The sequence below is a fragment of the Lissotriton helveticus genome, chromosome 4_1, assembly GCF_964261635.1.
Source record: "Lissotriton helveticus chromosome 4_1, aLisHel1.1, whole genome shotgun sequence".
Lineage (NCBI taxonomy): Eukaryota > Metazoa > Chordata > Amphibia > Caudata > Salamandridae > Lissotriton > Lissotriton helveticus.
Window position 1 is genome coordinate 2,125,308,382 of NC_136063.1, and position 8,630 is coordinate 2,125,317,011.

At 44.6% G+C, this 8,630-nt stretch overlaps 1 long non-coding RNA gene across 1 annotated transcript; it reads left to right on the forward strand.

Annotated features, from left to right (window-relative positions):
• Window positions 1–6,956: 6,956 nt before the first annotated feature.
• On the forward strand, window positions 6,957–8,350 carry LOC144827811 (uncharacterized). Its single transcript, XR_013610391.1, has 4 exons — window positions 6,957–7,004; window positions 7,102–7,167; window positions 7,251–7,340; window positions 8,058–8,350. It is a non-coding gene; the product is annotated as an uncharacterized LOC144827811 (long non-coding RNA).
• Window positions 8,351–8,630: the final 280 nt, after the last annotated feature.

Genomic DNA, 8,630 nt, shown 5'->3' on the forward strand with positions numbered 1-8,630 from the left:
ACCACCTCGCTACACGCCGACGGTATGGCCTTCCTGATGCTGCCACTTCCTGCCGAAATCGACGCCACTGCTTGCACCGTGGTTCGGGGGCACCACTCGTAAGTTACACGATGCACCACCCTCATCCCACACCGCAGCGTTGGCCCACCGACACCGGTGTCATCGACTCTAGTTCGTCCACCGACGACAGCGCTTCAGCAACGACAACGCCGCTGCTTGCACCGTGACCGGCTAGCACCATGACGAGCACCGCCTCCATCTCGCACCACGCCCCTGGTCTCAACGGCGATGCCATGATGCCGCCACCGAGCCGCTGCTTGCACTGCGACCTGGGGGCACCGCCTCCCGCACTTCCCACCACAGCACCCAACACCTATTGGCGCCAACGCTTCAGATCCCATCAGCCAGGAGCCCCTTCTGCAACGCTAGTGACTTCAAGGCCCCTATCGCCCTGCATCTCTGAAAGGTACTGTTTGCGGGTCTTCCCGACCCCGTGGTCAGCCAGAACTGTTTTTGAATTTGTGTGCTCACGATGCCGCAGAAGCCCGGACGGGGCTATCCACACAAGGAACTCTTTTTAATCAACTTATTTTTGAACTGTGAACTTTTAAGTATAGTACTGTGGGTTTCCATCGTTTTTGGTCTTGTTTTAATTATATAAAAATATTGGATTTTTTTCTAAACTGGTGTGGTGTCCTTTTGTGGTGCGTTCACTGTCTTACTGTTGGTTAGGTGCAAATGCTTTACACACTGCCTCCAAGATAAGCCTGGCTGCTCGTGCCAAGCTACCAAGGGGGTGAGCAGGGGTTATTTTAGATGTGTAACTCCCTTATCCTGACTAGAGTGGTGGTTTTTGCCTGGCTTTGGCCCGCACCCTAGCCTACCAAAAATCCAATTTCTACAAATACTTTCTCCATTTAAGCCAAACAAATTATATTTTGCAAATGTATTTTCTGAAAGAAACATTATTTTTGACTTCAAAATAGCAGTTTTCATTTTAAGAAAATGTGTGATTCCCAAACCTCAGCTTGCCATTTTCATCAAACTACTCATATGTACAAATACTTCATATGGATAGAATCTGATTCAATAGACCAGGTTTTATGATCACCTGCCATAGATGCTCACCAGAATGCCAAAGATGCCTATATTATACTAATAATGTTCACCTTTATATCAGAGACACAAACATGTCAAGGCTGGACACCATAATGACAAACAAACAAAAAGAGTGGTAGAGGGTCCAAGGGGAAAATGTTTTTATAGACCATAATGGCCAGGATGCTCACAATACATCAGTCATGATCATTATCATCTCAGAGGAGATCAGCTTTATGTCAGAGTAGGTCAAAGTAAGGCCAGTCATGCTCACGACATGACAGCAGTGGCTGCCAGTATGCACAACTAGGTCAGGAAGGCCCAGAACATATCAAATATGACAGTTCTTATGACAGGGTCACTTTTATGACAGGAAGGGACATAATTATGCTGAAGATTAAGCCGTTATAAAGGGAATCCACATACACAGCTTGTGGTCCCCAACACTAAGCTTAGCTTCCAGAAAGCAACACTATTCATCCAACAGAAACACAATGCCAAATACATAGGTAAACAGACACACACAAGTGTGCCACACAAATATGCTTGTACACTGCTAAGAAGTGGATTTCACCTTTGGATCCAGTCTTTGCTCTCCTCAGCTCCTGGTCAGATACTGCACTCAACTTACACATTTTCTCTCCGGCTCCTGCCAGCCCACACTTGGGTGACTTCGCTCTAACTCCAGCTCTGGCTACTGCTGACACTTCTTTCTTGGCCCACTGTTCACACACAGTGTGACTGACAGAGTGGAGCATGCAATAGGTCCAGTCTCCTTGCACCTTGAGTAGATTGAGAGTGGATACGTACCGTCGTGTTGCAGCCCCAGTAAGCCAACACAGTGTGTGTTTGTGTCTCGGCAGGAGGCCCTTTCATTGGTTAGTCTGGCAATCACTGTGAGGGCCTTGAGACGAGCAGTACTATCTTTTGTAATGTGCATGAGCCCTCAAAATAGGACACTGAGAGGAGCTTCCCTTTGGGGAGCTTCTTCATGGATGTTGGCGAGGTACCAGTAGCTCCCGAGCTGCTCATTGAAGAGCCATGCATTAGAGATTGTCATGCCCTCTGTGACTAGTTCCTTCCCTCTTTGGCGGTATCCTGGCTGAAGATTCGTTAGCAAATCCTGCATTTGGTCCCAACGTGCCCAGTCATACCTTGCAAGCAGTCCTACAGAGTTGGCCATACGCCAAGGACTAGATGTTCTTGTAGCTACCTGTTTTCACGCCGTGTCCAACATTTTACTCTCTTTATTGGTCGGAGGTTACTGGACTGCCCTTTGAATTGCCTCATAGTAGGAGGTAGTGTCGTTAAGAGTTGGAGGTTGTAGGGGGTGGTTTGGATGGGTAGAGATTGGAATCCGGGTACCCAGGCGGGATCTTTCCTGTAGTCTTCCCATTGATCTTTCCCCTCACCGGTAACCCCAGAGGGGTTGTATGGGTCATCCTGGTGGTAGAGACTGTGCAAATCAGTTGAGCCACTCAAGGGAGAGCACTGAAGAGTGAAGTCTTGACAGAGTGCAAGGGAGTGGAGGATGTTGAGGTGGAAAAGGAGCAGTAATAGGAAGGGTGGTAAAGAACAAGTAGAAGGGGCAAAATGAATGGGGCTGGTGTATTGGTCTTTGCATTTTTCTATCGGAGGATCAGTTCCGGTGCTAAATTGAAGGCCTCCTCGAAAGCTGTTTTTCTCTTGCTGGCAGTCCCAACTGGTATTGGCGGTGGCTTTGTGGGTGGATGTAGATCTTTTTTTTCTCTGGCATTCAACTCTGCCTGTAAGCATTCCAGAATGAGCTGTCTTGAATCCTCCGGACTTCCACATCCAGCAGTTGTCAGTGCCAATGGCTTGTGTTCGAAGGCGGATGGGATGTCCCTGTACACTTTTGGAGTCGAATGTTTAAACGCTCACCAGTCTTTCTGCTGCTTCTGCGTGGATGATGTTGCGGGATTCTGCTGTCTCGCCTTCTCTGGCACCTGCTATGATGTGTCCAGCACCTTTCTCGAAGGTAACGTGGAGTCTTCTTGGATCCTAACCGTTGGCAGGCCTTGAAAGTGGCGTTGTCGTGCTCTGGAGACAAGCACAAATTACACACCTGGTGATGGTCAGACAAGGGGAATTTTGTGCTGTAGTAGGTGCTATGTTGAAACTTTGTTCATTCCATCACTAATTAGGCATTCTACAGTGGAAGTATCTTTCACCAATGCCTGATGAACATAAGATTATTGAAAAAAAGTAAACATTCTTGGACCGCTGTCCGGCTGGACAAGTCATTACTTAATATAGTTTCCATTGTGTCTACATTTATTGTATTTCTATCACCTTTGCATGGGACCACTGTTGTTGCAAAAAATATGTTCCCCGAGGTCCTGTGCTGACTCGTATGGGCGCCCTTGTTGTTCTTTATACATAATTTGCGCAATCGCTTGATTGCAAGGGCTACTGTGTCCTTCCACTTCTAAGAGTGGGTCACTTTTCTCACTGCCCCTTCGTAGGCCATTTTGACACACACTACTATCGTCCCTCTCCCTTTTTTCCCCCACGTACAAGGTTATACTGATATGTCTGATCCACCCCCTCTGTACTCTGATGAGTATATTGATAAGCTCTGTGATGGTCGTTCATTGTTCACTGACCAAGACGATATCACGATAGCTGGTAGTCCTAATCTTATAGATGATCTAGAGAAACAGAAAAATAAATTTGTCCGTCTTGAATTAATGACCCTAATGCTCACAGAATATCTGAAGTCCAAAACCATACCGTTGGGATTACAGGTACGAAATATCCCAGGGGTGTTTACGGATAACCCAAGGTACATTACTGGTTTTAGTCATATAGGAACTACGTGTTCCAGACATTGGTTAGTTCTAGGCATAGAAACTGCTGCTGAGGAACTCAAGAAACTAAGTGACATTATAAAAGACTTAGAGAAACAGATCTTAGAGAATGATACCATCACTGATGCAAAAACATTGCTAGAGAAAATTGAAAAAAATATAACTGAATTCCATCGTATTGAACAAAACAAAAAATCTGTGAAAGTAAAAAAAAATATTACATCCTTCACAGCAGAAAGGGCGTACCCCTATCTCCAAAAAGATTTTCATACCAATCGCAATTTTGGTCAGAATCCACAGAATCCACGACCTTGGGGCCGTTTTAACCGAAGGAATACAGTTGTAGGTTTTACAGACTCTTCTGCTGATTCTTCTGAGAACTCTGTGAAGGCCAGAGTACTGCTGGTCCCAACCCAAACCCCCATTTTTTAGCGAGAGGAGGGGGGGAAGCACCCAAAAGGGGAATCGTAAAACAACAAGCAAGATGGCACAACCCTCCAGGAGAGAGGCAAACGAGACAAGTTCTATCAATGGTAACCAATAATGATACATCAAACATGACCATCCCTTTATTTAATCTGTCGGACCATAATTTGTCCTCAGAGGAGATCGCTATCCTCAGTAAAGGGCTCTCGTTCGTACCTACTACCTATCCGAATTTTCTTGACCTGCAATCTGAACTTCTGGGTTTCTTCAGAAAAATAAGACTACGTGCTTTCTTTGCCCAGAACCCAACACAACCTAATACTGCCCTTACCCCTTTCAGACCACCTTCTACTTTTTCACCATCGGCCAATATGATCCCCAAAGAGGTCACGACCTTTGAAAAAGTTATCCTTAAAGAAACTAATAGCTTGGCTAAAGCTCACACATTTATTCCCTACAATATTACACTTGATGAGAAAAAGGCTATCTCATCATTACGTGACAAAAGTGATTTAATCATTAAGCCCGCGGACAAGGATGGTGGGATTGTGTTGCAAGGTATAGACAGCTATAAATCTGAATTATCAAGACAGGTCTCCAACACAGACCACTACTGCAGACTCCAAACCAATCCTACCAAAGAGCTACAAGGCCTGATTAGACAACTTACTACTGAAGCACTTGAGACTGGGTTTCTCTCTAAACACGAGTTTAACTTCCTAAATGTGAATCATCCAAGGACACCGGTTATCTATACCCTCCCAAAGATACACAAACGGCTCGATATTCCACCCTGCCGCCCCATAGTTTCCGGTTGTGGTTCTGTGTTGGAACCTCTTGGTCATTATGTCAATTTTTTTCTTAAAGACTTTGTACCTTTAACAAACTGTTATGTCAGGGACAGTATGTTCATGATAAATCTCATTGAGAACCATCCCTTTGACCCTGATAGCGAGACTCTGTGCACGTTAGACGTCGAGTCGCTTTATACAAACAACCCACAAAGAGACTCATTGTTTGTCATGGAGAAAATTCTGAACCGTCGACCCCGCCCTCACACTGTACCCACTCTGTTTATCATTCAATTACTGGAAATTTGCCTAACTCGAAACTTCTTTATGTTTGACAATGAATACTTCCAACAAGTGAAAGGCACATCCATGGGCGCAATTTTTGCTCCTACCCTGGCCATTCTATACATGGACTGGCTTGAGTGTGACACCATCCTCCCTTCCACTAACCCATTCCACCAGCGGGTCCATATCTGGAAGCGGTATATAGACAACGTCTTTATGATCTGGGGTGGGCCGGATGAAGTCCTCCCACTATTCCTGCACTGGCTGAATAATAATTGTAATGGGCTAAGCTTTACAATGACTCACAGCAAAACGAGTATCCCCTTCTTGGATCTATCTATTCAACATACAGATGGCTTGTTGTTTACCTCTCTATTCCGAAAGCCTACAGAGAGAAACACACTATTAAGCTACAGTAGTTGCCATCCAAGAGCCCTAAGGGACAGCCTACCTTACTCTCAATTTCTGAGAGTAAGGAGAAACTGCTTTCTGAAAACAGACTATTTTACAGAGGCCAACATACTTGCAAACAAACTTAGAGCTAGGGGCTACCCACGCCGCCTGGTTAAGAACGCCATGAAAAGGGCATGGTATTGCCCACGTGACTGCCTAATGGAACCCAGAGTTAAGAAGTCAACAGACAAACTGGTCTGTGTCACCACCTTCTCCCCCGTGTCCAACCAAATCCGCAAGAGTATCAAAAAGAATTGGCATATTCTTAACTCAGGGAATCTACATCTAGAAACTCCCATGTTCGCTTTTAAGAGAAGCAAAAACATGAGACCATTTGGTAAGGACCACTCTTCCCCTCCCTAAAGCAGCTAACACCACTCTTAATGACCTATGGCTACTCCCTCCCCTGAGGGGTCATTCTAAATGTGGTTTTTGTGTGGTTTGTGATTTTTGCATTGAAAGTAAGGAATTTGTGTTTAATGACACGAGAAATGTTCTTAAAACTTTTACAAACTGTAATAGCTGTAATTTGATCTATGCTATTCTGTGCCCATGCGAAATGATCTACGTGGGACAAACCAAACAAAAGATCAAACTAAGGATATCGCAACACCGGAGCCGAATCAGATGTAAAACAATCAATGCCCCACTTGTGGAACATTTTGGTGAAAAAGGACACACCGAGAATGACATCAGATGGACTGTGATTAGCCAGGTGGTCCTACCCCCGCGAGGTGGAGACCTGTCCAAACTACTCAATAAAGAGGAGCTTAAATGGATCTTGCGAACTGACAGTTTGAATTCAGGGCTCAATCTACAGGAGGATTGGACCAACTTAATGTAATCTGAATCAGTATTAACTCTTTCCTTACAGTACTTCCCAACTCTCTGCTGTATTTACCATACTTTCCCCCTTTGCTATCTCACTCTATTCACTTGGTTATGGTTTCGCATGTCTTCACTCATCCAATATGGCCGCCGCGTTGTCCTACACCTATTTCTATTTTCGCAATACTATCTCCCAACCTATTGCGAGCCCTCTCACTAATCAAGCTATATTATTCCTCTGCGCGGTAATTTACCGTCACTGCCGGGGAACCATTCACAGCCCATTGACACGGTAAGCCGTCACTGCGGTCTCTTATCGCTTGAATGCTGCCAATTACTAATGAAACAAACTCTGACCCGTTTCCCTGTATCTTCTATTTTTGATGCAGGCTCACTTCCCCAAAACGCGACCGAGCGATTAGCTGGCGCGGTCTACTGAATCTCCCGTATCGCAGGTAAGATATAACCATGACCTAGTTGTTCCCTATTGTCCATGAAGTGCCATTGTTGTGATACACTGTCCGTCTTTCCGTTATAGGATGACGGTTCCAGAGGTCCATTAAACTCTGTAATTTCAATGTACAACCGAGCCTCTGCCGGTTGAAAGCGAAAGGCCTCCTAAGTTTGGGTAAGAAACAATAATGGTTATCGGGTCTTTTGTCCCAAAACTTACGTGGGATTTTCTTAAAATTCCTTTTATTATTCTTATAACCTTTTATGAACACCGTATTTCCCACTCTAGATGCCGTGTCATTTCCACTTCGCATAGCCCTCCCTGGTATATACTGGTTTTGCCGACCTTATAGGTAAGCCTGCCCGCTACTCATCGGATTGCTTGCCTGCCGTACGGTGTAATCACTAATTTACCCCACTGTTCGTTCGCCGTTTGCTATTGACTATGATAACCTCACACCAACCCCTGAGTCACTTCATCGTCTGCCTTAGCCTCCTATGACACACTATTGATGCGGGCCACATAAGTCCGCTTGCTCGCCCACGATACAAACTAGTCACTTGATAAATGCACAGTTCGGTCGTTGACCAGTCCTTTACACTGTCCGTATGAGGCTAGCGCACAAACCTTGGCTCACTTGAATCACCGCCGTCGGCTGTATCTATCATTAGTGATCTGCTCACTGGTTTATATTGGTTTTACAGCGTGAGACAATCTACACTCATAGCCTAATCATGCGATCATGTAATTGTATGACAACTCCGTTAATTCACCTCTACCGGCATGCCGTTTTTTGGATTATCACGATCACTGGTATTAAATGTTTTCATCACTATGATAAGATTTTCTAAATTGCTCTTTATATTCTTTGTCCCCTTTCTTTCTCTTTAGGCTATTGTGGCTTTTATGGTTTAGGCATTATTTTGTCCTGATGATGATCCTGTTGATCTTTGAATAGGGATCGAAACGCCGTCGACTTTTCTAAAACACCATATACTGTGAATGTATACTGTGATATGCTTGTAATGGTCTATACTGAATTTCTGTCACTGTCTCATTTACAGAAATCCGTTGCTTCTGCCTAAATACTTTGCTCCTCTCTTGACTAAATTCTTCACCATGTCATTCTGTAAACGTTGGGGTACAGGCTTGTGCTCCACTTTGAAGAATTGTTGAAGGTTGAAATTGTGTGATTTTTGAAAAAAAGTAAACATTCTTGGACCGCTGTCCGGCTGGACAAGTCATTACTTAATATAGTTTCCATTGTGTCTATATTTATTGTATTTCTATCACCTTTGCATGGGACCACTGTTGTTGCAAAAAAAATGATGAACATAAGAAGCACATATGCCTATGACCTGCATCACTGTTTCTTGAGATGCCAGTGAGCCTGCACACATTGCATTCCCGGCTCATTCCTTCAAGTGACGGGCAAATGTGGGTGGCCTGTCTGTCCCAATCTTC